The following is a 15,416-nucleotide window of genomic DNA, read 5'->3' as shown; positions in this document are numbered from 1 at the left end:
AAGTTGGCGAAGCCGACGAATCTCTGGACTTCCTTCCGATTGCGTGGGCTCTTCCAGTCCAACACCGCGCGGACCTTGACGCTGTCCATGGCCAGCCCCTTGTCGGACAGCTTGTAGCCCAGGAAATCCACCTCCGTCACATCAAACTGGCACTTCTCTAACTTGGCGTAGAGCCTGTTCTCCCGTAGTCTTTGCAGGACTTCCTTTACGTCCCTCTCGTGGGCCTCTTCCGTCTCCGAAAAGATCAGGATGTCGTCGAGGAAACACACACATTTCTTGTAGAGGAGTCCCGCTAGCACGTGATGCATAAAGGCTTGGAAGACGTGAGATCCATTTTGGAGACCAAACGGCATAACTCTGTATTCATACGTGCCCAGAGGCGTGAACATGGCCGTTTTCCACTCATCGCCCTCCCGGATGCGTATGAGGTTATACGCTCCACGCAGATCCAATTTGGTGAAGATCTTCCCCTTCCTCACGGTTGCTAGGAGATCATCTATCTTGGGCATGGGGAAGGCCTTGGGCTTGGTCATACTGTTTATGAACCTATAATCCACAATGAGTCTTTTTTGGGGCGTGTCCTTCTTCTTTACAAAGAACACAGGACTGCCCCCCACTGCTTTCGATTCCCGGATGAATCCACGCTTCAAATTGTGCTCTATGAACTCCCTGAGCTCTTGCATCTCGTCCTCAGACATGGAATACAGTTTTGCAGTCGGCAACTGCGCCCCCGGCACCAGGTCGATGGCACAATCATAAGGTCTGTGGGGCGGCAACTGGTCAGCTTCCTTCTCGCAGAAAACCTCCAGGAACCCTTCGTACTTGCTAGGTACTGCCTGCACCATGCCAAGTCGCAGCTGGTGCTCAGCCCCCTCCTCCTGGCAGGACTGGATGCAATTTTGAGCACAGTACGATGAGCAAAAGGTGATCTGGCGTTGGTACCACGCTACAGCAGGACTGTGTCTTTCCAGCCAACTCATGCCTAATACTATAGGCGTGTCAGACAGTTGGGTGACATTGAAGCTAATGACTTCTCGGTGATCTCCTATCCGCATCACCATGGGAGGTGTCTGTTGCACAACTTGCCCTCCTAGCAATTTCCTGCCATCCACCGTGACTACGTTCAGAGGCGTTGTGGCGGGCAGAAGCGCTATGCGATGCTGCTTGACGAATTGCATCCCCACGAAATCGGCGTTGCTCCCCGAATCGATCGTGAGGGGCACTTCTAGGGTGGTCCCATTTGGCAACTGAAGTGTTGCAGTGAGCTGCACCGCTGGCTTGGGTGGTAAAGGGTCTGTGGGTTGCAAAGACGCTGGGGACTGTTCTACAGATTCGCCTGGCTGAGCCCCAGCAATTCTGCTTGCAGCCAGGCATTGTCGTTTCCCTGAGGTTCCTCTTCCTGGATCACTTCTGCAGCTACCGTCGCTAAAGCTGCAGTGTGTTTCTGGAGCCTCTGGGGGCACTCTTTCGCCATGTGCAGTGCACTGTCGCAGATGTAACACTTCCTGGTCCCTCTAGGAGGCTTCGCCTTTACTGCACCGGAAACTGGGGCTCTGGCTGTTGCTTGAGCCTTAGCACCACCAAGTTCCATCGGCTCCTCCCCCTGCCTCCCCAGCGGCGAGGGATGTGACTGACTGAACTCCCTGGGGATGAAAGAAGACGTCCTCGCTGGTGGACGCGCCTGACGTTCTTCCTCATTGTGCCAAGGACGTCCCTCGTGACGTATCCCAATCGCCAGAGCCCTCTGCACCATCTCCTCCAGGGTCTGAGGTCTGTCTCCCCTGGCAAGTTCGTCCTTTATGGGACCGCTGAGACCCTCCCAGAACAAATCCCTCACAGGTGTGCAGTCTTTCTCCCAGCGTAACGCAGTCAGTAAAGCAAAAAATCTGGAATGGTACTGACGCACAGTGGCTTTGCCTTGCCGCAGTCCAAATATCTCCCTGCGTGCAAGATCCAAATCTACGGTTGACTGGAAGCAGGCATCCATCGCTTTAATGAATTCATCAGAATCGCGGCGGGCAGGGCCATCTTCACGCCACAAATCGCGCAACCAGTCTCTGGCCGGCCCATGCAAGTGAGAAACAATAAACCCTACTTTCTCCTCTTCATCTTTAAAGTCATGACGAAGCAAGTGCAATGCATACAAAACGTCTGCTCTGAAACTGGGGTAGTGCTTCAGGTTCCCATCGAAGTGGGTGACTAGGCTGCCCCCCCGCCTTCCAAGTCCAATGCCCTCTGATCTGGACCCTGGGAACCCTTCCCTGTTTGCACGCTCCCACCTTGTTTGCAGGTCCTGGCAGCGCTTCTCCATTTCGTCATGCTTCTTCTGAGACGCAAGGACTGCAGCGGTGAGTTCGGAAACTGTAGTTCGCAGTGCTGTCAGCTGATCCTCCGCACTCATGGCTGTCACCGTTTGTGAGCTTTGCAAAAAAAAAATTTGCGTTCTTTGGGAGGGGACTTACTGTCAGAGCCACCCGAGGTCCCAGCTCACAAGAGACCAAAATCCAGTCCAAGTTATATACAAAAGGTTTTATTGAAGAACATTGTTGTCGTTACATCTAAGCTCCGTGGCTCAGCATCTGTTACCCTTAGATGTTAGAAGTCCCCTCTGAGTCAGTCCCGCCCCTGCACCAGCTTAAGAGTCTTGTACTGCTCCACCTTTTCCTCTCCTTCCTTTTCCGCAGGGTCTTCCTGCCCCCCTGTGCTCCCTCCCTCTGGGACTCCCCCGAGGCTGAGTCTTCTGACGCCTGCTCCCCCCTCCTTCGTGCTTTGGGACCAGGCTCCTCCTCAGGGCTCTCCTCATTTCCGCGCGCCTCCACATTTGAACTTGGCGCGCGTACGTTGCTTCTGACCTTCCTTTTGACCGTTACGCTACTCTCGGTACTACACTCCTCCCCTTCCGGCAGGACGTTCTGCTCTGAACTCCTTCCCCTCTCTGCTTCCTGTTCTGCTCTTTCTGACACACTGGCAACTCCACCCCCTTCACTCCGTTCTGACGGAGAGGCCGGTCCCGATCTCCAACCCCCACTGGGGATTCCCTCTTCGTTCCCCTGCTTCTGACTGCTTCCCTCTCTACTGCCCCTTGGCCTGACCAGGGGGGCTCCCTTTTGGGAATCCTCGGATTCACTTGACGGACTCACTGACAACCTCGGGTCGTCGTCGTCCTCTTCCTCGTCGCCCTGGGACCCCTCCCCCTCGCTCTCTGTCCCTGAAACCCTGACAGCAGCTCTTCTCTTTCCATAGCCTGGTGAAGCACAACTTTGTACAAATATCTGGTCTCCTGTCCAGAGCAGCTGATGACATGAGGCAGGAGCAGGGAAATGTGTTGCCATGAGGACACTGGAACATCTGGGACATGGCTCTATCTGAGCACTTGACCCAACGCCAGAGGCTAATTAAGGAAGTGACACAGCAACACCACTTCAATGTTACACGGTTTCCCCTTCATAAGCTTTAATAGCCTGAATAGTTCATTTTACAGACACCTCCCCAGTGCATTTTTCACTGTGGTGCAGTTATTTGGTCAGTGAATAATTTTCTATCTTTTTTCATTCAACACCCAGACTTGAGAGCTCCTGGCCATGGAAACAGCTGCCCAACAGTGTCTTCCTATCTAGGTCTACTCAGAAGTAAGTCCTACTAAATTCTATGGGACATGCTCCCAGTGAGATGTGGTTAGGACTGCAGCCTAAGTCAGTAGTGGACATGATGCCCATTGTGTGAAGGCAATTAATGTACACTTATTTTTTTTAAATGTAAATAGCAGTCAGGGGAGGGGCATTCAGTATCAGGATTGCAGGGGTTGGTGCTACATACACAACCAAGAGTCCTGGGAGTTGTAGTTTGTTAAGGGTGCTGGAAATTGTAGTTTTGCGGGGGGGGGGTAAACTACAGTTTCCAGGATTCTTTGGCGAAAGTACAGTGGTACCTGTGGTTATGTACTTAATTCGTTCCAGAGGTCCGTTCTTAACCTGAAACTGTTCTTAACCTGAAGCACCACTTTAGCTAATGGGGCCTCCCGCTGCTGCTGCGCTGCCACAGCACGATTTCTGTTCTCATCCTGAAGCAAAGTTCTTAACCCGAGGTACTATTTCTGGGTTAGCGGAGTCTGTAACCTGAAGCGTATGTAACCTGAAGCGTATGTAACCCAAGGTACCACTGTAATGGGCTTTAATTGTGTGGTGTATTCACCACCAGGAAGAAGAGTTTAATTGTTTTCCCTCCTGCCGCAATTGTGACAAACACTCTCTGCCCCACCCCAAACTGCTATTTGCCTTAGGAGAGAAGCCTTCATTTGTGGCAATGGAGGTTTCCCTTACAGTGCAAATAGCTTTGATGGGGAGGAGGTCACTGGGACCACTGAGGAAAGGGTTGAACTCTTCCTTCCCAGGGTCCCAGTCCTGCTAATGCTTTCCCTTACACTATGATGATTCATGACATTCATGTAAGAAACTTCTTATCTGGTTGGGCCTGGAATAAGCCAGGATTCTCATATATCTGTGTGCAATGAGCATTGACTCCCGAATGGAGGACTTTGATTCTCCCATGAGTTAGAGAACTCTCACACGTCTGATGATTCTGTATGCTGCATAATAGATGTTACCGGGACAGGGGGAGCAACTGGGCTGTGTCATTCCTAGGCCTTTAATCCAGACACAAGTTGCATATACTCCTGTTGCTTAAAACCCCCAGAGGAGAAGTCAGCAGTATCGAGTTAAGGGTTCTTAGGAAAGCAAAACAAAATAAAATAAGAGCTTCGCCGGCGCAATAGAGAAAGGGCAATTAGAGGTTTTCTCTGCTGCGGCTGGATTGACTTTGGCAATGGAAATCTCCCTTGCCTCTCAGATCTTGCAATGGATCAATTGCATCCAATTCGAAAGAAAAGCCATTTCAAGCTGTATAATTTCATATCGACCTATAGCCGGTGCTGAAGAGGTGCTGTTAGTATCTACCAAGAAGACAGCACGTTGCAGTGGGGGACCAGCAGCAGGGGGGAAGGGAGAGAAGGAGAGGCTCCCCTCTGCCGACACCCTGATGGTTTGTTCCACGTTCTTCCAAAATTGGGGTGGGTAGGTTTAGTAGGAGCCACTTACCTCCTCTCTGGCCCCTCCTTGGTGCAGCCTTCACTGTTCTATTGTAGGGTCTTGCTTTATGCTCAAGAGATGAATGCAACAAGTCACACAACATCCTTTTGACCAGCACACCATTGCCGTTGATGACTTGCTACCTGCTTTGCACCATCAGGTCCCAGGGTGTGATAACAAAAATAATAAAATTCAATGTTAAAAACAGTTAAAACAAATTGCAGGCACAGGCAGGGCTGGCCCACCTATGAGGCTAGGTGAGACAGGGTCTCCAGGGGCAACTGTGTTCCTGAAGGACCAGGTGTGCAGCCTGGGAGTCATTCTGGACTCACAGCTGTCCATGGAGGTGCAGGTCAGTTCTGTGTCCAGGGCAGCTGTTTATCAGCTCCATCTGGTACGTAGACTGAGACCCTACCTGCCCGCGGACTGTCTTGCCAAAGTGGTGCATGCTCTGGTTATCTCTCGCTTGGACTATTGCAATGCACTCTATGTGGGGCTACCTTTGAAGGTGACCCGGAAACTACAATTAATCCAGAATGCAGCAGCTAGACTGGTGACTGGGAGCGGCCGCCGAGACCATATAACACCGGTCTTGAAAGACCTACACTGGCTCCCAGTACGTTTCTGAGCACAATTCAAAGTGTTATTGCTGACCTTTAAAGCCCTAAACGGCCTCGGTCCTGTATACCTGAAGGAGCATCTCCACCCCCATCGTTCAGCCCGGACACTGAGATCCAGTGCTGAGGGCCTTCTGGTAGTTCCCTCGCTGTGAGAAGCCAAGTTACAGGGAACCAGGCAGAGGGCCTTCTCGGTAGTGGCACCCACCCTGTGGAACGCCCTCCCACCAGATGTCAAAGAGAAAAATAACTACCAAACTTTTAGAAGACATCTGAAGGCAGCCCTGTGTAGGGAAGCTTTTAATGTTTAATAGGTTATTGTATTTTAGTGTTTTGTTGGGAGCCGCCCAGAGTGGCTGGGGAAACCCAGCCAGATGGGCGGGGTATAAATAATAATAATAATAATAATAATAATAATAATAATAATAATAATAATAATAATTCCATGCCTGCGGTGTGTGTGTGTGTGTGTGTGCCTGTTCTGTAGTTGACCTGCCTCATTGACAGCTCCTTGACGCTGACATCTAGAGGGCAGGTGGGTACCACTTGGTAGAAACATTACGCCTACAGGCTGGGGGTTCCTTACTGCTGGTGCAGAACAATTTCACAGACGCCACCGTTTTCATTCACGAGCTCACGATTAGAAAAGCATCTGCGACGGGCTCTCTGGGAAGGATTGGCAGGAGCAGATGGATCTTCCTTTAGTCCTCCACACTTGTTGGATTAAAAACTACCTCACCTCTGGAGAGGAAGCGATTGCCCTGCTTGATGGCTCACTGAGAATGGAGTTATCAAGTTCAGCGTGGATAATGATGCGTGCGCTCGTAAAAATGATGCTGATACCTGTCAGAACTGACAGCTATGCACATTTGCCCCCACCCCCACCCCCCGCAGACAGATGCCATTCCGCCCGGTGTTGGAAGTTGATTTCCATTGGGCAGAAGGGACGAGGAGAGCAAATGAGATGCTGTAATTCAAGTCTTCTTATTTCCAACCTGCTTTGTGCCCCCGCACCCTGCCTGGCTCTCTCCCAGACAGAAATCTAACTTTAAAGCTTCAGTTGCTTCAGGGCAACCTCCCAGCCATTTTCAGTTTCATCTGCCTCCACAGACTGGTTGCAAACCCATATGGAGATGCTCTGCTGCATTGCTTCGGCTCCTGACGCACCAGGCTTAATGCAACTGCCTATGGATAGGCTGGTGGAAAGGACATTATTGCTAATTAGAGCTGAGCTGAAAATACTCAAGTGGGGGGTTTTTTGCCAGCATTTTCAATTCTGCCCAAAAAAGAAAAGGAAAGGAAAAGCTATGGATTTTTATTTTATTTTTTGCTTTTTTGTTTCTGGGTTTTTTGTTTGCTTGTTTGTGGCACTCCTGGCAAAAGTGTTTCATTTATTCATTGACATTCCTCTTGCTTCTAATTACCTGTGGTTATCCTGTTCGACAGTGGAAATTTGCTGCCAAGGAGTGTGGTGGAGTCTCCTTCTTTGGAGGTCTTTAAGCAGAGGCTTGACAACCATATGTCAGGAGTGCTCTGATGGTGTTTCCTGCTTGGCAGGGGGTTGGACTCGATGGCCCTTGTGGTCTCTTCCAACTCTATGATTCTATGATTCTATGATCCTCAGTGATGTCATTGCCAAACTTGATTGGCTACATAGCATTGTGACACCGTGTGGTTCTCTGGGTTATCTGTGATTGCATGGGAACGCCATGTGTCTGATCCAAGGAGCAGGAGAAAACACCCACTAAGGAAACCAAAGGGAACTGAAATAAAAAGCTATCCTTCAGGGCGGTGAATTTTTGCTTTTGTTTCGTTTTGGGGTTTTTCGTTTGCATGTTTTGGGCACTCCTTGCAAAAGTGCTTATTTGTTGACATTCCTCTTGCTTCCAATTGCCTGTGCTTGTCCTCAGTATGTCATCATACTGTTAAACTTGATTGGCTACATAGCGTTGTGACATCATCCGGTTCTCTGGGTCATCCCTGATTGCATGGGAATTCCCATGTGTCTAATAGAAGAAAAAGAGTTTGGATTTAATATCCCGCTTTATCACTACCCGAAGGAGTCTCAAAGCAGTTAACATTCTCCTTTCCCTTCCTCCACCACAACAAACACTCTGTGAGGTGAGTGGGGCTGAGAGACTTCAGAGAAGTGTGACTAGCCCAGGGTTACCCAGCAGCTGCATGTGGAGGAGCAGGGAAGCAAACCCAGTTCACCAGATTACAAGACTACAGCTCCTAACCACTACACCACACTGGCTCTCAGAAGAAGCAGGAGAAAGCACCCGCTAAGGAAACCAAAGGGAATTGAAGCACATGCATAGTGAACATTGAAATTGGTGCAGTGGCATAGTGTGGGTTGTCAGCACCCGGGGCAAGCCAAGTAATTTGCGCCCCCTAACCCGTGGATTTGCGCACCCTAACCCTAACCCCCAGATGTTGCACCCGGTGCGGCTGGCCCCCCTGCACCCCCCACGCTACTCCACTGAATTGGCGAATAGTATTGTCTATGCTAGGGATGTGGGTGGCACTGTGGGTGAAACCACAGAGCCTAGGACTTGCCGATCAGAAGGTTGGCGGTTCAAAACCCCATGATGGGGTGAGCTTCCGTTGTTCGGTCCCAGCTCCTGCCAACCTAACAGTTCGAAAGCATGTCAAAGTGCAAGTAGATAAATAGGTACCACTCCGGAAGGAAGGTAAACGGCATTTCCGTGCACTGCTCTGGTTCGCCAGAAGCGGCTTGGTCATGCTGGCCACATGACCCAGAAGCTGTACACCAGCTCCCTCGGCCAATAAAGGGAGATGAGCGCCTCAACCCCAGAGTCGGTTACGACTGGACCTAATGGTCAGGGGTCCCTTTACCTTTACCTTTTATTGTCTATGCTGACTGGAGTAGCTCTCTGAGGTTTTGAGGAGGGAGTGTCTCTGAGCGCTATCTGGGGATCCTGGGGTTTGAATCAGGGTCCTTCTGCCTGCAGCTACATCCCTTCCTCCTCTCTCTTCACAACTATTTCTGGAAAGAGAAATAGCTGGGTAACATTCTGCTAGCTGGGTGACGGTCTGACTCAATTATGTTCTCTCCGCTTCTATAATTTTTATGTCAAGTGCCGATTGGTAGTGCTAAGTTTTTAAAGTTTTAAAGGTTGCACTATTTTAAACGTAGCACTGTTTTTATCTTTTGTTTTGCTCATGAGCTGCTTTGGATGGGCGTTAGCCCAGATTAAAAAACAAAAAGCAGCCTTGATATATTTCAAAGGAATAAAAGTAACAAAATAAGTTAAGCACTAACGGGGGTTGCAGCAGCATTCGGGGCAGATCACAGTTGGTTCACCGAGGAGATTTTAACTGCCATGACTCTTGCTTCAAGCAGCAGTTAGGGCTGGGGCCTGCTATCCTTTTCGGGCCTGTGGACACATTTGTAAAATGGAATCTTAGAGCTCGTCTAGTCCATTGTTGTTGTTGTTTAGTCGTTTAGTCGTGTTCAACTCTTCGTGACCCCATGGATCAGAGCACGCCAGGCCCTCCTGTCTTCCACTGCCTCCCACAGTTTGGTCAAACTCATGCTGGTAGCTTCAAGAACCCTGTCCAACCATCTCGTCCTCTGTCGTCCCCTTCTCCTTGTGCCCTCCATCTTTCCCAACATCAGGGTCTTTTCCAGGGAGTCTTCTCTTCTCATGAGGTGGCCAAAGTACTGGAGCCTCAGCTTCAGGATCTGTCCTTCCAGTGAGCACTCAGGGCTGATTTCCTTAAGAATAGATAGGTTTGATCTTCTTGCAGTCCATGGGACTCTCAAGAGTCTCCTCCAGTACCATAATTCAAAAGCATCAATTATTCGGCGATCAGCCTTCTTTATGGTCCAGCTCTCACTTCCATACATCACTACTGGGACAACCATAGCTTTTACTATACGGACCTTTGTTGGCAAGGTGATGTCTCTACTTTTTAAGATGCTGTCTAGGTTTGTCATTGCTTTTCTCCCAAGAAGCAGGCGTCTTTTAATTTCGTGGCTGCTGTCACCATCTGCAGTGATCATGGAGCCCAAGAAAGTAAAACCTCTCACTGCCTCCATTATCCCATCCCAAACAGAACCCAAGGACCAGAGCACTTTGCCATACTGTGGCTTCCAACAGAAGTAGATCATAAAGTTCAACAAAAAAAGTAGAAGACCCAGTGGATCAGTTCATTCTCTAATCAGTTTATGCATAAGGTCCATATATGTGAAAATGTCAATTCCACCTGTCTGTTCATAGAGTCCAACAATCCACACAAAAGGTTGTTGCAGTTCCATAGAATCCTTTCACAGAGTCTAAGGCAAGGATTTCCGGAATATTAGCCTTGTTTCGCCATCCTAGGCTTCATCAGTAGTACAAACACTAGGTAATGCAAATAAATTGTTGTTTGTTGTTTAGTCATTTAGTCATGTCCAATTCTTCGTGACCCCATGGACCAGAGCACGCCAGGCACTTATATGCCTGTTGTCTTTGTCCATGGAGTTTTCTTGGCAGGGATACTGGAGTGGCTTGCCAGTTCCTGCTCCAGGTGGATCACATTTGGTCAAAACTCTCCACTATGACCTGTCCATCTTGGGTGGCCCTGCACGGCATAGCTCATGGCTTCTCTGAGTTATTCAAGCCCCTTCGCCACGGCAAGGCAGTAATCCATAAAGGGGAATGCAAATAAATACAATTCTAATCTCTCACATTTTTACAGCAGAAATAATATAAAACCATCAACAACCATACATACCAGATATGATACCACAGGACAGTGGATCTTATAGCATAGTAGTAGCTGCTGTAAGCAGTAACTTTTACAGAGTAGTAAATAGTAAGTAGTAGTACAGATTACGGACAAGCACAATATTGATTCGAGAAACAGGAGTTGCTCCCTCCAATTGTGGCCAGCAGCCATCAATAACCCTCTCCGTGAATTTCGCAGAATCATCTAATTGTAGAGTCGGAAGAGGCCACGAGGATTGTTCAGTCCAACCCCCTGCAAAGCGGGAATCTTTTGCCCAACGTGAGTCTCCAACCCGAGATTAAGAGTCTCATGCTTTACCCAGCGACGGAGCATATGCCCGCGCTACCCAGGATGGGCACGCTCCTGAGGGGTGTGTGGCATGGAGGGTGCCCTCCCATGCGCGGGATAGCCGCTCGGGTGCCTGGAGCATCGCATGCGCCCTCCATCCAGGGGTGGAGTGAGCTGCCCATGGGGACAGAGCAAGCCGCTCACAGCGGCGGAGCAACCTGCCCATGGCGGACATTCGGCGCACCGCCTGCCCGCGACTCCCAAACCTCCCCCAGCTGTCAAAATGAAGGGGGAAGGGAGGAATGCCGCCGGCAAAGCGGCGCAGCTCCTCCTCTTACCCCAATGGCTCAGGGTAGGCTTGGGAGTCGTAGGTGCGCGGCGTGCGGAATGTCACTCCCCCTCAGGGACGGCACCCGGAGTGGTTCGCCCCCACGATACCCCTCTTCCTCTGCCACTGGCTTTACCAACTTAGCTATCCTACATGTGTCTACTCAGAAGTCTCATTGACCCAAGGGAGCTTACTCCCAGGTAAAGGATTACAGCCTCAGTCTACAGATTAAACTCAGACTCTGTGAGAGCATGAGGATCACAGAAGCTCTTGGCTAGCCTAATAATAATAATAATAATAATAATAATAATAATAATAATACAGTGGTACCTTAGGTTACATACGCTTCAGGTTACAGACGCTTCAGGTTACAGACTCCGCTAACCCAGAAATAGTACCCCGGGTTAAGAACTTTGCTTCAGGATGAGAACAGAAATCGTGCAGCAGCAGCAGGAGGCCCCATTAACTAAAGTGATGCTTCAGGTTAAGAACAGTTTCAGCTTAAGAACGGACCTCCGGAACAAATTAAGTACTTAACCGGAGGTACCACTGTATTATTAATAATAAAGCAATAAAACATCAAACATTAAAAACTACCCTAAACAGGGCTGCCTTCAGATGTCTTCTAAAAGTCAGATAGTTGTTTATTTCCTTGACATCTGATGGGAGAGCGTTCCACAAGGTGGGCACCACTACCGAGAAGGCCCTCTGCCTGGTTCCCTGTAGCTTCACTTCTCACACTGAGGGAACCGCCAGAAGGCCCTCGGAGCTGGACCTTAGTGTCCCGGCTGAACAATGGGGGTGGAGACGCTCCTTCATAATTGTGGATGGGGAAAATGTTCCCCATCAGACCACATTAATGGGATCCAGAATTCTGTCTAATCCTCTTTTAAAGCCAGGTAGGTTGGTGGTCATCACCGCCTCTTGCAAGAGTGAGTGTCATAGTTTAAGTGTTTTTGTGAAGAAGCACTTAATTTTATCTGTCTTGAATCTTCCAAGAATCAGCTTCATTGGTTTCCCATGAGTACAGTGGTACCTCAGGTTAAGTACCTAACCTGAAACTGTTCTTAACCTGAAGCACCACTTTAGCTAATGGGGCCTGCCGTTGCTGCTGCGCCACTGGAGCATGATTTCTGTTCTCATCCTGAAGCAAAGTTCTTAACCCAAGGTACTATTTCTGGGTTAGCAGAGTCTGTAACCTGAATCATATGTAACCTGAAGCGTCTGTAACCCGAGGTACCACTGTGCTAGCGTTGCAGAGAATCTGTCATGGGCACACACACAAACACACTCTCCCACCAAGCACACATCACCTCTTACTGTATTGACTTTCTTCCTTCAAGTTAATTTCAGGGCAGGGAGAAGACCACATGGGAGCCACAGGAGGCCTCTGTGTCTACAGGTGACGATTGAATCATGAGCTATGAGCACTAGGTGCAGCAGAAGGGGAAGGTGTCAAAGCAGCAGCAGCTAGGAGAGACAAACAGGATTTAAAAATACATTGTTAAAAAAAAATTACATAGTTGAAACGTTGAGGAGGACATAAAAGTAAAAGGGTAAAGGGACCCCTGACCATTAGGTCCAGTCGCAGATGACTCTGGGGTTGCGGCGCTCATCTTCCTTTATTGGCCGAGGGAGCCGGCGTACAGCTTCCGGGTCATGTGGCAACATGACTAAGCTGCTTCTGGCGAACCAGAGCAGCGCACGGAAATGCCGTTTACCTTCCCGCTGGAGTGGTACCTATTTATCTACTTGCACTTTGATGTGCTTTCGAACTGCTAGGTTGGCAAACGAGGGACCGAGCAACGGGAGCTCACCCCGTCGCGGGGATTCGAACCACCGACCTTCTGATCGGCAAGTCCTAGGCTCTGTGGTTTAACCCACAGTGCCACCCGCGTCCCAATGGGGAGGACATACTGTAAGTTGCATCAAATGCTGCATGAGCTGTATTCTTCTCATGCAGTCGGACTTCCCTTCTTTTCTTTTCATACTCTCTCAGAATCAACCCCAGAGACTCCCCCAACCCCCTGGAGCAATTTTTGAGGATGTTGGGGGAGGCCTTCAGGAGAGAGCCCAGGTGGGAAAAGTTCCATTGCTACCACAGAATGTCAACATCCAATAGTTGTACAGTAGTACCTCTAGTTACAAACTTAATTTGTTCCGGAGGTCCGTTATTAGCCTGAAACTGTTCTTAACTAGAAACTTGCTTTCGCTAATGGGGCCTCTTGCTGCCGCTGCACCGCTGGCACACGATTTCTGTTCTCAACCTGGGGCAAAGTTCTCAACTCGAGGTAACTCTTCCAGGTTAGCGGAGTTTGTAACCTGAAGCGTTTGTAACCTGAGGCGTTTGTAACTCGAGGTACCGCCGTACTCCTTTGAAATCACTGTTTTGGGGTTGAAAATCAAATTGGAGATTGTTTGAGACTGTCAACGCCGTCACACACTAATTTCCAGATTTTGGGAGCCCTCCAATATCAATAAACCAAAAGGTCAGAAGTGATGCATCTTCAATTTACAGGCAGCGAGACAAAGAAAAATTGTTTTGAAAATAGCTTTGAACATGGTATTTTGAGGCAAATTCCAGCATCCTTTCTGGATCAAAGACCAGTTTGCCAGGCCATTAATACAATCCTATAGATCAGTGTGGGTCTGCAGACCTCAGGGGGGTCTGTGTAACCCACCCGGGGGGGGGGGGTCTGTGGCACCATTCAAATAACAAAAACTACCATGGAGATATCAAAAATATTCAAAAGTAGGGGGCCCATGACTTGGCTTTTGGGGAAAAAAGAGGTCCACACTATTTAGCTGATTGGGAACCACTGCTATAGCCGCTTACTCAGAAGAAAGCCCCATTGAGTTCAGTGGGACTTCCTCCCCAGGTAAATGTGTAGCAGAAGTACCATCTTCTTAAGGGGATTGAGAGGGCCTGTGCACGACATTGTACAACATCATGACGCCATGTACATAACAGCTCATGACGTCCTGACGGTCTGTGCACAGCGCCAGCGGGCGGAACCAAATGCCTCCTGAATATTGAAGGGGCTTGGTCCCCTCAAAAATACTTTGGGGACCCTGAAACTTCCTCAGCCCCATGGTGCTTGTTATGTACTGAGTTGAATAGGATCCAAAATGCAGCAGTCTGATTGGCCCTAGAACAATAGGATTCAGAATGCAGCAGTCTGATTGGTCCTAGAAGAATAGGATTCAGAATGCAGCAGTCTGATTGGTCCTAGAACAATAGGACCCAGAATGTAGCAGTCTGATTGGTCCACAGGAGCCACCCAATCCAGGTCCAGGTCGAAGTGAACCCGCAACCTGATTGGCCTACAGGAGAATCCCGGAATTAGCCAATCACATGGGGCCCACTGTGTAAATAATGTATATAAAGCAGATACTGTGGGGGAACTTCCATTCCTCCTCACCACTATGAGCTGAATAAAGAGCATGAAATCCACTCTCGACTCTGAGAGTGCTCCTTGGTGTATAGGATTGCAGCCTTAAAGGATGTGAGGCAACCACCAAGAGTCATGAAAATATCATTTCCTCTGCAGAATGGGAAGCTTGATGCTCCTCTGAACTGCAATCTGGCTCCTTAATATTCCCAGTAGCATAGTTCACACACTTTATCACAAAAGGAGCTTTGAGTTCTTAGGGTTTAAGCTTGTCCTTGATTAGGTTGGCTTGGAATGTCTCCTCACCCCACCGCATTGTTTGCCAGTGTCTGATTGGAATGCACAAAAGCCCCCAGTTGCTAAGATTAAGGCTTTGTTTCACAGTTCTTGGATTACTTACTAGGTAGGCCCCCATCTTTCGTTCCTCTGCTCATTCATTTGCCAAATGGGGTAAAGGTGCTCTGAATTGGTTGGGCTTAAACTGGGATTAGGAACCACGTGCAACGTTCAAACAATGGGTAGCTTTATGAACCTTTTTTAAAGCCTACCTTCACAGCCGCTCAACTTTTTTTTTAAGTGTGATGATGCCTATAGGAATGTCTGGTCTTTTTACAGGTGCTACCAGACTGTTACTGCTTTCAGGTGAGATTCAATCACCTATTTTCAAAGTTGGGTTGCGTGTTCAAAGTGAATCGGATATTTTTTTTTTCATAACCAAACCGCTTTCCCTAAAAAGTAATTGAAGGTGCAAGATAACCATTTCTTGCCTAATCTCCCCACAAACACATCAGAATGGAGGGTCAATAAACAGATCACATGGAAGCAGCTTATTGGTTCAGGTTTCACCTTTCTGACACTAACCTTATACTGCAAGTAAATCTACTAGTTTACTTTCCTCCCTCGTTGCTTTTACTCTCTGTTTTATCGTTTCGATTCCATTGTTTCCATCGCATTTACTATTGCTGGCTGC

At 48.8% G+C, this 15,416-nt stretch overlaps 1 long non-coding RNA gene across 5 annotated transcripts in view; it reads left to right on the top strand.

Moving 5' to 3' along the window:
* The window catches only part of LOC310849304, a 28,672-nt gene that overhangs the window by 12,094 nt on the left and 1,162 nt on the right, over positions 1–15,416 (top strand). For 2 of the 5 annotated variants that reach the window (XR_014566824.1, XR_014566825.1), the window contains exons 2-4: positions 3,564–3,629; positions 4,391–4,444; positions 15,062–15,088. This is a non-coding gene — a long non-coding RNA (uncharacterized lncRNA). Of the gene's footprint in view, positions 1–3,563; positions 3,630–4,390; positions 4,445–12,397; positions 12,457–15,061; positions 15,089–15,416 lie in introns of all 5 variants that reach the window. The other 3 variants (XR_014566822.1, XR_014566823.1, XR_014566826.1) reach the window with 2 other exon arrangements.

This window comes from Podarcis gaigeae (genome assembly GCF_964106915.1).
Source record: "Podarcis gaigeae genome assembly, chromosome: 7".
In the NCBI taxonomy this organism is placed as follows: domain Eukaryota; kingdom Metazoa; phylum Chordata; class Lepidosauria; order Squamata; family Lacertidae; genus Podarcis; species Podarcis gaigeae.
This window is presented reverse-complemented; position numbering and strand designations above follow the sequence as displayed.